This window comes from Mesocricetus auratus, unplaced genomic scaffold (assembly GCF_017639785.1).
Source record: "Mesocricetus auratus isolate SY011 unplaced genomic scaffold, BCM_Maur_2.0 Super-Scaffold_100004, whole genome shotgun sequence".
NCBI classification, from domain to species: Eukaryota; Metazoa; Chordata; class Mammalia; order Rodentia; family Cricetidae; genus Mesocricetus; species Mesocricetus auratus.
In genome coordinates, this window is record NW_024429189.1 from 3,215,410 (window position 1) to 3,231,029 (window position 15,620).

The 15,620-nt window shown below is 48.5% G+C and overlaps 1 protein-coding gene across 8 annotated transcripts in view; it reads right to left on the reverse strand.

Annotated features, from left to right (window-relative positions):
• Positions 1-2,185, reverse strand: part of Tsc1 (TSC complex subunit 1) — a 46,038-nt gene extending 43,853 nt beyond the window's left edge. For 5 of the 8 annotated variants that reach the window (XM_013124719.3, XM_005085424.4, XM_040745132.1 and 2 more), the window contains exon 1: positions 2,073-2,178. The gene's annotated coding sequence lies outside the window, so the exon portion shown is untranslated. Of the gene's footprint in view, positions 1-1,747; positions 1,902-2,072 lie in introns of those variants that run through there. The other 3 variants (XM_040745131.1, XM_040745129.1, XM_040745130.1) reach the window with 3 other exon arrangements.
• Positions 2,186-15,620: the final 13,435 nt, after the last annotated feature.

Below are 15,620 nucleotides of genomic sequence, written 5' to 3' on the forward strand. Positions count from 1 at the left end.
TTCAGTGCAGAGGTTCAGAACTAGTTTGGGATCCCTTGCAATTCTGTTTCCCTGTAAACATTACAAATTCAGGTTTGTGTTAGATCTGCCCTGATCAGACTGTTGAGTTTTATCTTGCAAGGAAACCAAGTCTGCACAGAAAGCATCACACCACAGCAGCAGGAGGACCAGACAACCCTGCTCTTAACCCAGCTAGGCACAAGACTGCAAACACTTCAGTTTAACAAAAGCACTTGAGAAAGCTGGCAGCCTGCTTCCTTCTAACTAGGAATTTAGGGACATACCAAGTGTTCATGACACCAAGAAATGCATGAAGCAAAGAAAGCCTACATCATCTGCACTTCTAGACCCATGATGTAAGGGTGTTTTTAGAGAAGATATTAACTTTAGTAAAAGGTATTTTCTTTCTGTTTACATCCTCTATAAATATCCCTTACATTTACACCAGGTGGTTAGAGAAGTCTGAGGAGCCTCGTTTGCCTGATGTATGACCGTTAAAGGGACATTTCCTTACAAAACCCTAAATCGGTTTTCCTATTTGCATATCCCAGGTTTATTCAGGGATGCTCAACTTAAGAATCACAGGTGCATTGCTCAGTAAATCAAAAGCTCCCAGAAGATTAGGCTCTGTGATGCTTCCTGGAATTTACCGCTGCACTTTCCCAGCCTGTTTGAATGCAGATGACTCCAACTTGATCATAAAGTTATAAATCAAAGTATCTCAGAAGCGCATTAGTCTATTTTAGTACTTTCACAGCTTACTCTACATAAAATGAAGTGTTAATTCTATACTTTTTTTAAAGCAAGAGTTTCAGCATTTTTTTTTGCAGTGAGTGCCATCAGTTTATAGAAAAATAGGAAAATACTGTATAATCTAATTTGGACTAACAAATCCAAGCTGCTGTAAGAAACAAAAGTATAAGACATACAAGCCAAAATGCACCCTTTTTTAAAAATTACATACACATACCTTGGCCAAATGGTTAACTAAATCACTTAATAATAGGCCAGCTTTAATCAAATAACAGGCAAATGGAACCAGTTGGACCTCAGTTCCAGTGCTGTCTCGGATTAGAGGGGTGTGACCTTGGACAAATTACCCCAATCTTTCCAGGCCTCAGTTTCTCCATCTAGGAAGACTGCAGATTGCTTGTCCTTTGTCCAGTTGCAAAGAGAGGATGGCTGCGAAGCACTTCCCATAGTGCCCAGGCACACAGGCAGCCCCTATGCCCTAAAACGTTAGCCGGTTACCGATGACCGGCCCCCTTCGCCCCCACATCACCCTCATCCTAAATCCAAAACGCACGAAGCCAAACTCTTTTAGCCCACAACACAAAGAAAGTGCTTGAATTCTACAAAGGTGTCTGGGACGGCAGGCTGCGGGCTCTCCAGTTCCTCAAACGAATGAATGAGCGTCCAGCAGAGGCTGGGCAAGTCTCTAACGAGCACCTCTGCCGACTGGAAGGTAACTGTCTCCCAGCATCAATTAAACACCCACAAGTACACCCGGAGCCAGGCACTCCGGCCATGCACACTTCTCGCCGAGAGAGAGAGAGAGAGAGAGAGAGAGAGAGAGAGAGAGAGAGAGAGAGAGAGAGAGAGAGAGAGAGAGAGAGCGGGCGCTGGGCGGCCTCGGGTGCCCACGGGCGGCCTTCATTCATTCTCCACCCCTGCCCCAGCGGCTGCGCTCGAGTCTCGGGCCGCGGCCCCACCCCCAGGTCTCCCTGCTCGGCCCGGGGTCTCTGACCTGCGCCGCGCACGCCCGCGGGAGCTTGTCACTGCAACAAGCGAGGGGGGCGGGCTAGCGGGCCCACCCCAGGCCCTAAGCTGCAGCCGTCTGTCCCTTCGGACGGCCCAGGCCCGCCTCAGCTTCCCGGGGCCCCGCCAGCCCTAGCCGAGCCCCGCCGGAGCCAGCGCGCGATGAGGGCGAGGGAGACGCTCCCTGAACCCCCTTCCCCGGACCCCCGACTCGGCCAATGCGCCCCGCAGCGCTCTGCAGCCTGAGGTCACGCTGCCAGGGCTGCCCCAAAAAAGCCCACAAGGAAAAGAGGGGGAAACACCCCCGTACTCACCCACCGTCTCCTCCCCCTCAGCTGTTTACCTCACAGTCCCTCCAGCCTACAGGGCGCCGCCATCTTGGACGCGCAGCACCTCCCCCTGGCGTGAAGCGTCCCCAAACGACAGAGACCTCCGCTATGAAAAAGAGTTCCTATCCCGGTCCCTCCTAGCCCCGAGCTTAATCCCAGATGACCAAAGTCATCTACTTCTCCAGATGGGACAGACTTTCTCACTTAAGACGATACAAACTGGCTTAGAAAAATAAAACCGAAGGAGATTTTTAATGTGGGGGCGGGGACGGCGGAAGGATCGCGAAGTTTAGGACCCACTGAGAGATCTTGTGACTCTGAAGGAGGCCGAAAGAAGGGCCGGCGCGGAGGGCGGAGCCACGGGAGCGGCCGAGGGGTGGGGCGGGGAGGGGCGGCCACGTGACGGTGACAGGCATTGAGCGCTCGGGAGCAGGCAAAGGCACAAACAAGCCGGCCTGTCTAAGCACAGTGAGAGCACTGACCCATCTGAGACAGGTGCCTCTACCTTTGGCACACCTGCCACCTTTAGGGTCCCCCAGTGTGCGTTCCTATTTCCCAAGGAGCCGCTAGGGTCGGCGTCGATAGACCGTCTGTCAATCACAGCAAAAAGGACGGGCAAGCCTACTTTTTCCTTTGCAGAAGTGAGTCTGTGAAGTGACTTGTAGAGGCCAGCCCTAGTCAGAGGAGGCAGTTGTAAAGTCTGAATACCTTGATTTACTTGCACGCCTTGACATGTTGTCAAGTCTTTTCAAGCCTCAGTTTCTTCCTCTGAAATGGAGAATTAAGGAAGCAGAGAGCGACAACAGCATGTGAAGTACTTAACACTGGCTCTCACTGGCAGGATAGGATAAATAAGACAGGGAGAGGAAGCCTAGCTTCAGTGAAAAGCTGTCTAGAGGAATGTATTTAAATTCTTATTTGCTTTTGTTTACATTGCTTTTATTTATTATTATATTTATTTTTATATTTCTTTATTTCATTTTTTTTTTTGAGACAGGGTTTCACTGTGTAGCCCTGGCTGTCCTGGAACTCGCTTTGTAAACCAGGCTGGCTTCCAACTCAGAGATTCGCCAGCCTCCCGAGAGCTGGGATTAAGGACGAGTGCCACCATCGCCCTGTATTGTTGTTGTTTGTTCGTTTATTTTTGGATTTGGTTATTATATTTAAACTTACATAATGAGCACTAGTGAAAGATGATGGCGGGAGCTGAGAGGCAACTCTGCGATTAAGAGCATTTGCTGCTCTTGTAGAGGGCCGGGGTTAGGCTCCCAGATCACATATGGTGGCTCACAACTTCCTGTAACTCCAGTTCCAGGGGTCTAATGCCCTGTTGTGGCTTCTTTGGGAACCAGGAATGCACAACTGAACATACATACATGGAGGCTGTCAATCATCTACCTAAGATGGTGATGATGATGATGGGGATGATAAGAGGAAGAGAGATAAAAGGCATCCAAATCAAAATAGAAACGAAACTCAAAGTAGTTAAATGTGAGGAATGTGCAGGAAAGAAAAGTACCGCAAGACTCAGTAGCGCTGTGGAAGTTTTCCTTACTGTGAGACAGGGTGTCAGGCTATGCAGCCCAGGCTAGCTGTGAACAAGCGATGCTCTTGATTCAGCCCTCCTAACTGTTTTCCCTGCAGATGCACGCCGTTGTCCTAATTCTCTTTCTGTCTCTGTGATGAATGAAGACCATCACCAAAAGCAGCTTAGGGAGGAAAGGGTTGATGTCACATTACAGTCTGTCGTGAAGAGAAGTCACGGCAGGAACTCCAGACAGGACCCTGGAGGAGCAATGCGTATGGCTCCCTCAGCTTGGTATTTTATACTCTCCAGGACCACCTGCTCAGGTCAATCACCACCCACGGTCAGCCGAGCCCTCCAACATCAATTACAGGCCAATGTGCTGAAGACATGTTTCCCAGTTGAGATTCCCTCTTCCCAGATGAAGCCAGCTTATGTCAAGTTGGCATAAAACTAGCCAGCTCAACTGCTTGCTCTCAGGTTGGATTTTACAGAAAAGGTGGCTTTTGGGAACTAGAAGTGTAAGAAGTGGCTGCAAAGAGAAGAACATTCCAGACACAGGGAACCGGAAGAGCATGACTCTTGCAGCAAGAAAATGCTTGATGAGTTGTGGGAATAAGTTTGGGGACTTATTGGGTCCCAATGCAAAACATCCTGGAAGAAGAGAATGGGTGTGTGAGGGGCCACACAGTGAGTGGGGGCTGTCAGGATGCTGAAACCCTAAATGGGATTTGCCAGGGCTAATGTTAGATGTCTGATAGGGGTCCTCTATGAGGATTAGAAAAGTGCTTTCTTTCTAGGCCCACTGGCTGCACGAGCAGAGTGCAGACTTTATTTTGCCTTTCTCAGTTAACCTCCGTCTCTTCTGGAGTTCTTTGAGCAGTAAACAGCCTTTATAGCATGATGTCTTGGGTCACTGGGCTTCTCAGGACGGTAGACGTAATGCTGAGGATGTCACTAGTCCGCTATTGTCACAGAGGCAGATGGAAGAAGTTCTAGATTCCAGCCAGAGTTTGGATGCAGGTTTCCACTGTCATACTAAGTGGGCAAACCTTAGTCTCCTCACCCACACAATAAAGGGTGATGCCTAAAGGAGTGAGGACAGATCCAGTATGGCATTAAAATGCAGAAATTGCAGAGCCTCGTGCGATTTTTGTCAAGTTTATTCATTCTGTGCTCACTGTGGGCAAAGCATCCATTAGTCCTCCCATCTGGTCCACCAAATGCTAGATTCTTCAGCTGCCCAAGCATAGGTCCCTGGGGAAGGTTCAGGGAAAGAGGGAGGGGAGAGTTTGCAATTGTCTCAGTTTCACTGGTCCATAACCCATTTCACAAGAGTGGATTCTTGCCTCGCACAGGTGTGAGGACTCAAGTCTGCGCAGAGATTTCTGAGACCACCAGTGGCTGGGAGACTTACAGGGATCAAGGAATGGGGTGGGGGCACCAAAGGCCCCCCTCCCTGCCCTACTAGCTGACCTCAAGGGACTGGAATGTTCTCCTAGGAAGAGGGGAGCAGTGAGGCGCTGAACTCAAGGATGCTGACTCCCAAGAGAGGCCATAGCCACATTGTTACTGTTTACACAGTGTCTGGAAGAATGGTAATTGTTACCAGGTTATGGACCACAGACATGCACATATACATAAATGAAATAAATATTTAAAAGTATACACCCTGCCCATGGTAATTTATGCTTTCATCATACATGTTATTTTTAAATAGATTATAAGCCCAATAATAACACTTATTAATTTCTCCTTATAGAAATCAACTACTTGCTGAATGTAGTGGTGCACACACTTAATCCCAGGACTCAGGAGACAGAGACAGGTGGATCTCTAAGTTCAACACTAGCCTGGTCTACAGAGAAAGTCCCAGGACATCCAGGACTACACAGAGGAAATCCTGTCTCAAAAAAAAGATTAAATCAATAAATTAAGAAATAAAACAATTACTTTGGGGACTGCAGAGATGACTCCATGGTTAAGAGCACTTGCTCTTCTTGCACAGGACCCAAGTTTGGTTCCCAGTACCACTTGACAGCTCACACCTACCTGTAACTCCAGCTCCAAGGGATCCGACACCCTCCTCTGAACCAAGGGTATCTGAACACAACATGCACATTCCCCAACACAGATGCCTATATATATATATATATATATATATACATATATATAATAAATCTTTTTATTTTATCATTTATCTTTGTTTTAGAGACAGGATTTCTCTATGTAGCTCTGACTGTTCTGGAACTCACTCTGTAGACCAGGCTGTCGTCAAACTCAGCTATCCTCCTGCCTCCGCCTCCCAAGGGCTGGGAATAAAGGCACTCACCACCATACCCACATGAAATAATTTATTTTAAAGAATAAACTACATTTTGTTTTGTTTTTTGTTTTGTTTTGTTTTGAGACAGGGTCTTGCCACATATCCCTGGAATACCTGGAACTCAATATATAGACCAAGGTGACCTGCACAAAGTTATGCCTGCTTCTTCCTCACAAGAGCTGAGATGAAAGGTGTGTGCCACCACATTCAACTTAGAATCAATTACTTTTTTAAAAATGTGGGTAGATGCTTTTCCTGCATGTATATCTGCCCACAATATACATTCTTGGTGCCCTTGGAGGCCAGAAGAGGGTATAGGATCTCCTGGAACTGGAGTTACAGACAGTTGTGGGCTACCATGTAGGTGCTAGGAATTCAACTCAGATCCTCTATAAGAGCAGCCAATGCTCTTACTCACTGAGCTATCTCTCCAGCCTCAAACCCTCTGTGTGTGTGTGTGTGTGTGTGTGTGTGTGTGTGTGTGTGTGTGTGTGTGTGTGTTTGACAGGTTCTTTCTCCATAACTCTGGCTGTCCTGGAACTCACTCTGTAGACCAGGCTGGCCTCAAACTCACAGAGATCCACCTGCCTCTGCCTTCACAGTGCTACCATGATGCCTGGCTTCTCAAATCTACTTTTTAAAGGAAGAAATATGTTGAGAAAAATTTTATATTTGGTCAGATGTTCATTCCTCACTCCTAGCATCTATAATTATTTAGTGAAGATCTAAATTTCCATCTGCACCATTTCCCTTCTCTCCACCGCTAAGCTGAACCCCCAACCCCTCACTAAAATTCTTAGCATAATTGTTTGTGGACTGACTGATTCCAAAGCATCCTAGGTGGGGGGAGATAATTGGACCACACCATTATGGAGCCTGGTAAGTCCAAACTCTGCAGGGTGTGTTTGCAGGTTGGCAAACAAACAAACATTGCAGGTCAAGTCCAAAGGCCAACTATAGCAAGAATTACCCCATCTTGATGGAGGTATCTGTTCTTTTCAGCCTTGTCCCAGTTTTCCGTGACTCACCCATTTGGTGGTGGGAAACACTCTTTGCTCAGAGTCCACTGTTATAAATGCCAGTATTATTCAAAGTGCTCTCACAGAAACATCCAGCATAATGCTGGATCACACTTGATCGCTCAGTAGTATAAGACAGAGAAGAGAGCCTCATGAACCTTATAGACCAGAGTTAGAGACAGGAAAGTTCAAAGGCAATTATAACACCACCCAGCAGGTGTTGCAGTAACTTAAGCAAAGGGTCTGTAATAGCACACACACCCAACACCTCTCTTGCTTGTGACAGCACTTCAAACATGGAGAACAGCATTTAGCCAAGAAAACAGAAGCCCGTTAGGAGCAGTCCAGGAAGAATAAGGACATCTATGGGAAAAGACAGGGACAAGATGTCAGAGCATCTGGGAAACTAGTGGCCCAGCTGGGACAGGTGACACAGGTGGCATGGACCAAGAACCCATGCTGTTCTGAGGTTTTGTATCTGTACACATAGCCTTCAGAGGAACCCTAACCAGGAGGTATAACTTTATAAGAAACTGAGTCCCATAGTGGGCCTCCATAGGGACCACTGGAGATGTGAGCAGGCCTGGTCCTGAGGAGACCAGAATTCGAAGGCATTTGACCTTGATGTCTGTTGGGGTGTGGAGAGTGGGTAGAGGAGCCAGGACCATTTCAGACTGCGGAGTGAGCTCCAGGTTCAGTGAGAGCCCCTTCTGGAAGCAACAGATGAAACTAATGTGGAGATTGATAGAGGAAGATACTTGAAGTCAACCTCTGGCCTCCACACGGGCATGGGTGGGCTAGTGCACTCCCCCACATCCACGTCAGGAAGTGGTGGCGCATGCCTTTAATCCAGCACTCAGAAGGCAGAGGCAGGTGGGTCTCTGTGAGTTCAAGGCCAGCCTGGTCTATAAAGTGAGTTTCAGGGCTGCTACACAGAGAAACCCTGTCTCAAAAAATAAAAAAGAAAGAAAAGAAAACCTTTGTCAAACCTTGACAGTGAGCATGCAGGCTGGCTAGGACAGCGTTAGTGTCTGTCTTTTGTGTACTTATGTCATGAAGAAATATTTGTCCTATTTTTAGGACAAATATACTCAAATGTGGGTGAAGTGTCATGGTGTTTGTATTTTCAGACTATTCTAGCAGAACTAAACGTGTTACATAAACTTCTATGTGTGCATCTACAGAGAAAAGGCGTATTTGGCAAATACTCTGGCCTAAAAAGTAAATGGTGGATATGGGGCGTTCATGAGATACAGCTTATTTGCTTTTCTGTTTGAAATTTTTTATATAATAAAAACTTGAGAAGGTGTTTAAAGATCAAAATATAACCTGGTCAGAACCATATTCACACTTGTGAGGAACTCTGACCAACTTCAGTTTGAGAGGAAGCTCGCTCCTTGCAAAAAGAGATGCAAATTGGGTGCAAATCCTGGCTCCCATGTTGACTTGGCCCCTGCCTCTGCCACACAGCCCTTTCCTAGTTCTAATCTGCATGGAGCAGATGGGGACAGAGAGGACTTTTCAAATGAGCTTGTATTTCTAGTAACCTGCGAAGGGGTGCTCACTGTCCCGATATCTTAGTCCCTGCTTTGAGACATCACTTCCTTCACCTGCAGTGAAAGTTCCCTCCATCTTCCAACTTGTTAGACATGGGGGAACCCACTCACAGCCACAGCGAATCCCTGTCGGAAACTACCCAGGCACTGAGAACATCACGTATTTTACAGGGCTTGACGGATGCACTAGGAGACTTACCTTCTTAGGGCTGGCTAAATAACACACACACACACACACACACACACACACACACGCACACACACACACACACACACACACGCACGCACACACACGCACACACACGCGCACACACACACACACACACACGCACGCACACACACACTTGACTTTCTGGGAAAAGCACAGATATCCGTGTGCCACACACTTACTAATCTGTACTGACCATTGTGATGGCATCTTAACAGTGATTGGGTCTATGCACTAGTGAGTGAGGCAGACTACTACTTATTAAGCCAGTGTGGCCTTGGCCATGGGGCCAGCATGCCCAGGACGTGGATCCCCATTACAGAATTCTGTTGACCATATTCCCAGTAATCTCAAATGCTCTCTAAGACCAAAGGAGAGTTCCACCAGGCCCTCTACACTACTTGGCCTCTGCCTAAGACATTCACTTTCTCCCTCACTTCTCACAGCCTCAGGGTGGACTTTCTAGGAGTCTCTTGGGCCAATGCAAAGGCGGAAGTCACTGGAAGTTTATAGAGCAGTAACCAAATGCCAGGTGTTTCATTAATGATCAACCCGCCAGGTAAATTCACACAGGCTGCCTGACGGGACAAGGCTGACGCTGTCTGCCCTGTCCTCCCCTCCACCCCCAGCTACCAGGGTGCTCTTGACCATCGCATTAAGGAGCAGAGCAAGCATGTAGTCTGCTGCAGGTTAAGTTGTCTAAAAGCTGACTACGGTTTAACCTCCTCCTGATGACGCCCATGCAAGCAACCACCAGTCTGGTTTTACAGATGCAAAGTGTGAGGCCTGTCCACCGTGTGCGGCAACACCGGCTGTGGTGTATATAGCTCACACCCCTGACTGGAGGTTACCAGCCCTGCTGGCTACCAGTGTGAATTTATGGTTTGTAAACTGAGACATCGACTTTGGAGGCAATAAAACAAAGCCCTTCAGAAAGGAGTTGAGAAGGCAGGTTGGGGTGTGGGTATGGGCGTGGGCGTGTCTCTCTGTCCCCGCTGCTTCTTAGGAGCCACGTGTATTAACCTTTCTCAGTGCTGTGACAAGACTCCTGACAAAGTCTACTTGATTTCAGCTCCACGTCTTAGGATACAGGTTCCTGGTGGCAGGGAAGGCGTGGCGGCCTAGCCACATTGCATCTGCATTCTGGAAGAAGAGTGATAAACACTGTGCTCAGCTCATTTTCTCATTTTTACCCAGTCCAGGACCCCTGCCTGTGGAATGACGCTCCCCCTCATATTCAGGGTGGGTCTTCCCCACTCACTTAAGCAGGCTAGACACCCCCTTACAAATGTGCCCAGAGGTTGTCTCCTAGCTAATTCTAGGTTCTGTCATGCTGACAGAATTAACCTTCACACGAGGAAACCCAGCAGGCCTTTCCCTAGACTCAGCTGCTCTTCCTGCCCGCCATGTCCAGTAGACCAGAGGTTCACCTTACGATCTCTCATAGAATGGTGCCTCCTGTGGGGTTGTGGGAGGACTTTGAAAAGTTGTTTCTCCACCTTGGGAAGATTCTTCTAGCCACATGGCTACCCGAGCAAATGTCAGTAATGGTGAGGTTGAATTGAGACCATTACATTCACATATGATGGGTAAAAGAGATGGAGAGAGGCGGAGAGGTGGGGTGGATGGGGAAGAGGGGCCAAAAAAAGGAGACAGGCAGATAAAGACAGAGTAAGGGAAAAGAAGACAAAAAATTAGATTGAAAATATTAATAAAGAAGTGAATTTTAAATCTGTATTTCCCTCTGATCGCATATTATTCTTGTGATTCAAACAGAACCTCTGAATTATTTTTGTTTGAAGACTATTTTTGTTCAGAGAAAAGGAGTAGAGAGTGCCACCGTGTGGCCACATAGTGAATTACTTCTCTAGGTGTTTGAGTGCCCATAGTGTGCTTGTGCAAGAAAGGCTCCAGCACCTTGGGGTCTGCCAATCCTGGCAAGAAGCCCAGGCTTGCAAGAAGCCACAGTCTCCCCCGTGGCTGAGTTCAGGTCTTCCTCTTTTCTGCCTGCTGCCAGATAATCTTACACGTCAAGAAACACATGTAAATTGGTGTTTTCCTGTCCTCAAAACACGCAGAGAAAATGAGCCCCAGATCAGCCAGCTCTCCGAAAGCCTCATAGTGGGCAAGGGCCAGCAGGTTCGTGCTTGGGCTCCTCCTCTTCTGTGTGCGTGGAGGTCAAGGGATCACGTTGTCTGTCTCCCTCTGTGCTTCTCTGTTTGACACAAGGTCTCTCGTTGGACCTGGAGCCCACCAAGGGGGCAGGCTAACATGGCCCTGGGATCCCACTGCCCCTGCTTGTCTAATCCTTGGGTCACAAGTGCATGCCACCATGCCTTGCTTTTTACATGGGTGCTGGGAATCTGAACTCAGGGGTTTATGTTTGTGCAGCAAGCATTTTACCCATGAGCCATCTCTCCAATCTCTCCACATGGTCCCTTTTCTTAAACTGTGAGCAAAGTAATTGGTACCGGAAGTGGGATCTTTGCTGTGACTATCTGATCATGTGATTTTTAAAGCCTTCTGAACTGGTCTGTGGAAAGATATGGAGTAATTTGGAGCTGTAAGTGACAGACCCCTGGGAACTCTTGAGCAGAGCTTACTGGACCATTCTGGTGAGAGTTTGGAAGCCCAGCGTGCCAAGAGACACAGAGAGTGGAGGCCTGGCTGATGAGGCTTCAGAGGTGAACAAGGATTGTCCTGGGAGCCGCACTAGAGGCCATTCACGTTACATTCTGGCAAAGAGCCTGGGCACCTGCTGCTTGTGTCTTGAAAGTTTGGTTGAGGTTGAATTCAAAACCAATGGACTAAGTTGTTTGGGTGGAGAAAAATGTCAGGTGGCATAGTGTTCAGGGTATGGCATCGTGACTGCACACTGCTGTCAGTCATCACTACAGTGAAGGGGAACAAAAACCCTTGCAGTTTGGTGGGGAAAGGAGCATGAGTGAGCTTAAAGACGCCAGGCAAGGCAGAGACAAAGAAAGCAGCTGTTAAAGAGATTAGCGCCACTAAAGAAGAGACTTGGATCCAGTGAGACAGCTCAGTGGTGTAAGTGCCTGTCACCGAGATTGACAATTTGAGTTCAGCCTCCAGGGGCTACACGGTGGAAGGAGAGAACCGACCCACACAAGCCATCCACTGACCTCTACACGTGTGCCATGGAAGGTGCATACACACAACAACAAACAAACAAACAAGTAAACACACAGGTGGAGAGAGAGAGACAGAGAGAGACAGAGACAGAGAGAGGGGGTGGGAGCCTTTTCTCTAACTTTTTGTAGGTTCTGGCTGTTGAACTTAGGTCACTAGAATTGTGTGCTAAGTGCCTTTCTCCACTGAGTCACCTCACCAGTCCCACAAGTGTCTGCACACACACACACACACACGCACACACACACACACACACCACCACCACCACCACCATCACAAGTAAACTAATTTTTAAAAGAGAAGGCTTCCTTGTCTCTTTTCTGGGATAATAGGTAAGACCCCACCTAAGAAAAACTCCAACTTGTGAAAATACAAATTCATTTGAAAGGAGAGCATGGTAAACCGAGTCTGTCACCAAAAGGATTCCATGCTGAGAAAACAGCTGCCCACGGAAGTGTTTTCTGAGGTTCACTTACCGAGGAGCACCAAGACCACGGTAGCTTTGGCGGCAGGGGAGCAGATCATTTGTCAAGCTGGCAGTAGGGTGTGGCAGTGTCATTCACGTGGTTCTAATTTTGCAGATGTATAAACTGCAAGAGTAATGGGATCATGCAGGTGGCACCCAGGTCCCAGCGGGCCATTGAGGCGAGGCCGAGTGAAAAGCATTCGCACCTCTCTGCTTCTTGGTTGGGACCACAGCAGTGAGAGGCTGCCATCACTCCTTCCCCACCAGGAGCCAACCCCCCCCCCACCTTCTTCAAGTATTTTGCTACAACAATGAGAAAAGGCAAGCGAGAATCCCAACAGCATCACTTCAGCCCCTGCGTCCAATCAGATCCGAAGCGGAACAGTGGAATTGAGATGGCTGTTTTGTTATTGTTAAATTAGCCAACACTAGGGCTGAGATGTGGCCCAGCAGTGCCAGGTGTGGGAGAGCAGCCCTCATGGCTTGGGCCCAGAAGAGCTGGCTCCGCCCCTTGCCTGAGGCAATCCCAGCAGTACCGGACTGACCAAATCAACTACTACCCAGACTGACATCCAGGGCTTTGAGCTTGCCCGCTCCAGCATCTACCCCTCCCATGACCTGCCAGAGCACGTGAAGGGACTGGTCCTGCAGAACCAAGGCAGCAGAATCTCCAAGACTCTGGGCAGGATATCCAGAAGGAGTTTCGGTGAAGGTCCGGTGTTGATGGCGTACCAGAAGTCAGAGGCCTTGAACCAGACCAACAACTCATTGCAATGAACATTGCAAGTGAAGTGGTGGGGACCAAAGGGTCCCAATGCCACTAAGACGAATGAAGCAGTGTTGGAGAGGTGGGAAAGATGGAGGAGCAGAGTGAGTCTTTGTTTGTGTGTTTTGTGTTTTAATTAATTATTTTAAAATTTTTCTTCTGGGGGGACTATGGAGGGTGTGGGCAGATATGGAGGGAGTGGGAAATGATTGGGATTGGGATGCATGATTCCCCAAAACCAATAAAATACTTATATAAGAATTTTTTAAACTGGGTGATGGTGGCGCACGCCTTTAATCCCAGCACTCGGGAGGCAGAGGCAGGCGGATCTCTGTGAGTTCGAGACCAGCCTGGTCTACAGAGCAGGTTCCAGGACAGCCTCCAAAGCCACAGAGAAACCCTGTCTGGAAAAACAAAAACAAAAACAAACAAACAAACGAATAAGTAAATAAATGAATATTTACAACATAAAAGAGAACACTTGTAGCTCTTGCAGAGGATCCAATTCCCAGAACCTAGGTGGTAACTCAAAACCACTTATAATTCTAGTTTTAAGGGACCTAATTCTTTCTTCTGATTTTCATATAGGGTGATGAAGGGTGGATTAAGGAAGTCCACAAATGCCGGAGTAAGAGACAGAAAATATTTATTTATCTATTTAGGGAATGCTCATACACTGAAAGACAAGCACCGCTACGGTATTCTGCCCTTGGAGGGCCAGGAGGCTGTGATGCAGGATGCCGGTCAGCCTCAGCCCTCACCCCAAAAGCACATCCGCGACCCCTCCTCTTCCTTATGAGGGATTGCATCTGCACACCAAAGCCAAACCCTAAGACTCTGAAACTGTTGTCGGGGAAACGAATTCCCACTACAGGGTGAGCATACATACCTGCAGGCGAAACACACATACACATGTTAAATAAACATAAGAAAAATTAACAGTTTGTGTTGAGTTTCTGCAACTGCTACCTGCAAATGGGCTGTTATCCGAAAGAGTTGTGGTATTGTGGAAGACACTGCTAAGTTCTGAGCAAACATTTGGGGCCTACAGGTCAGGGGAGATGGAAGGTGGCTTTTACACCAGGGAGGCCCTCCCTGGCTGTGTTTCCTCTCTCCTCTCCAGGCTCCCCTTTCTTCAGGCTATGGCATTATTACCTGACCTTGGCTGTGCTCAGTTCCCCGAGGTCCTGGCTTCTAGCTCTTTGTTTGGCCTGTTCCTCATCTCAGTCACTCTCCTCAGCCCTGCACCCATTTAGAGGCCACTTCATGGGGGCTGGAGAAACGACTGCTCTTCCACAGGGATGGTTACAACGTCCTGTAACTCCCAGACCCAGGGGATCTGATGCCCCCTTCTGGCCCCTGCCAGTACTACACGCGCACAGTATACAGCAGTACCTGTAGACAAAACCCCATACGTTCCTGCACTGAACCCCCAAAATCTGGGCCCACGTTCCAAAGCTCCGTGCTCACGCTCTGTTCTTCTCACCTTTACACCACAATGCTCGTCACTTGGAGTGACAAGCTTCCTTTCAGGTTGCTCTGCCCCACCTTGTAGGCCAGGAAAGACTGCGGCTCCTGTCTAACACCTGCTGTGGTCTGGATAAGCCGTTCCACGTTCATATTGGAACGCGAGACCAACTGTGATGATAGTGAGAGGTGATGTTTTAGGAGGTGACTGGGCGGGAGGCCTCAGCCTTCCTCATCAGCGTCCTTATGGATGGGACTGTGAGGGACTGGAGAGATGGCAACGCTTTGCTGCTTTTTCAGAGGACATGAGTTTGTTCCCGGCACCCGCTTCAGGCAGCTCACCGCTGCCTGTGACTCCAGCTCTGGGGATCTGTTGCCCTCTTCTGGCCTCCATGGGTGCTGCATTCACCTGTGGATACACAGCCACATTCATATACATAAATAAAAATAAAACATTTAAAAAGGACTTCTGGGGCAAAAACGTTCTGCCCCATATGGTCACGGCATTAGGACACTTTCACCCCTACCGCCATGTGAGAGGACACAGGAAGCACTGACTAACAGACCTTGACCAATCACAGAGAAGGGAGGAGGAAGCGGGGAAGTTACCTTGTTCAAGAAAGGACGTCTTCAGTAGCTGTGGGGTAATGGGTGAATGGTCATGGAGATGCTGGAGGCCTTCAGCCCCCGAGGGACAAAAGGAAGGTGTGGCCTCCAAGACTGAGCACTTCGAGAAGGGGTGTTGGCTCTGGAGGCCATCCAGGGTGGCTTGGTCCAGGGCTGTGTGGGCCTGTCATGCCAAGGGGGCATACATGCCTGGAATACAAAGGGCTGGTAGCCTGGCCACTGCTCTCCCAGAGAGGGGGTCTTAGTTCTAGAGGAGCCTAAAAGAGACCTGGGTCTGGGGTCCTTCAGCAGCAGCAAGAACCTTCCCCAGAGTGTGGCTTCAGAGCCACCACAGAGCTGGTTGTGTACACAGCAGCTTGAGGCTAGAAGAAACAGCTCTGGTTAGGGTATCAGGAGAAAGAGTGTGGTGTGTGTGTGTGTGTG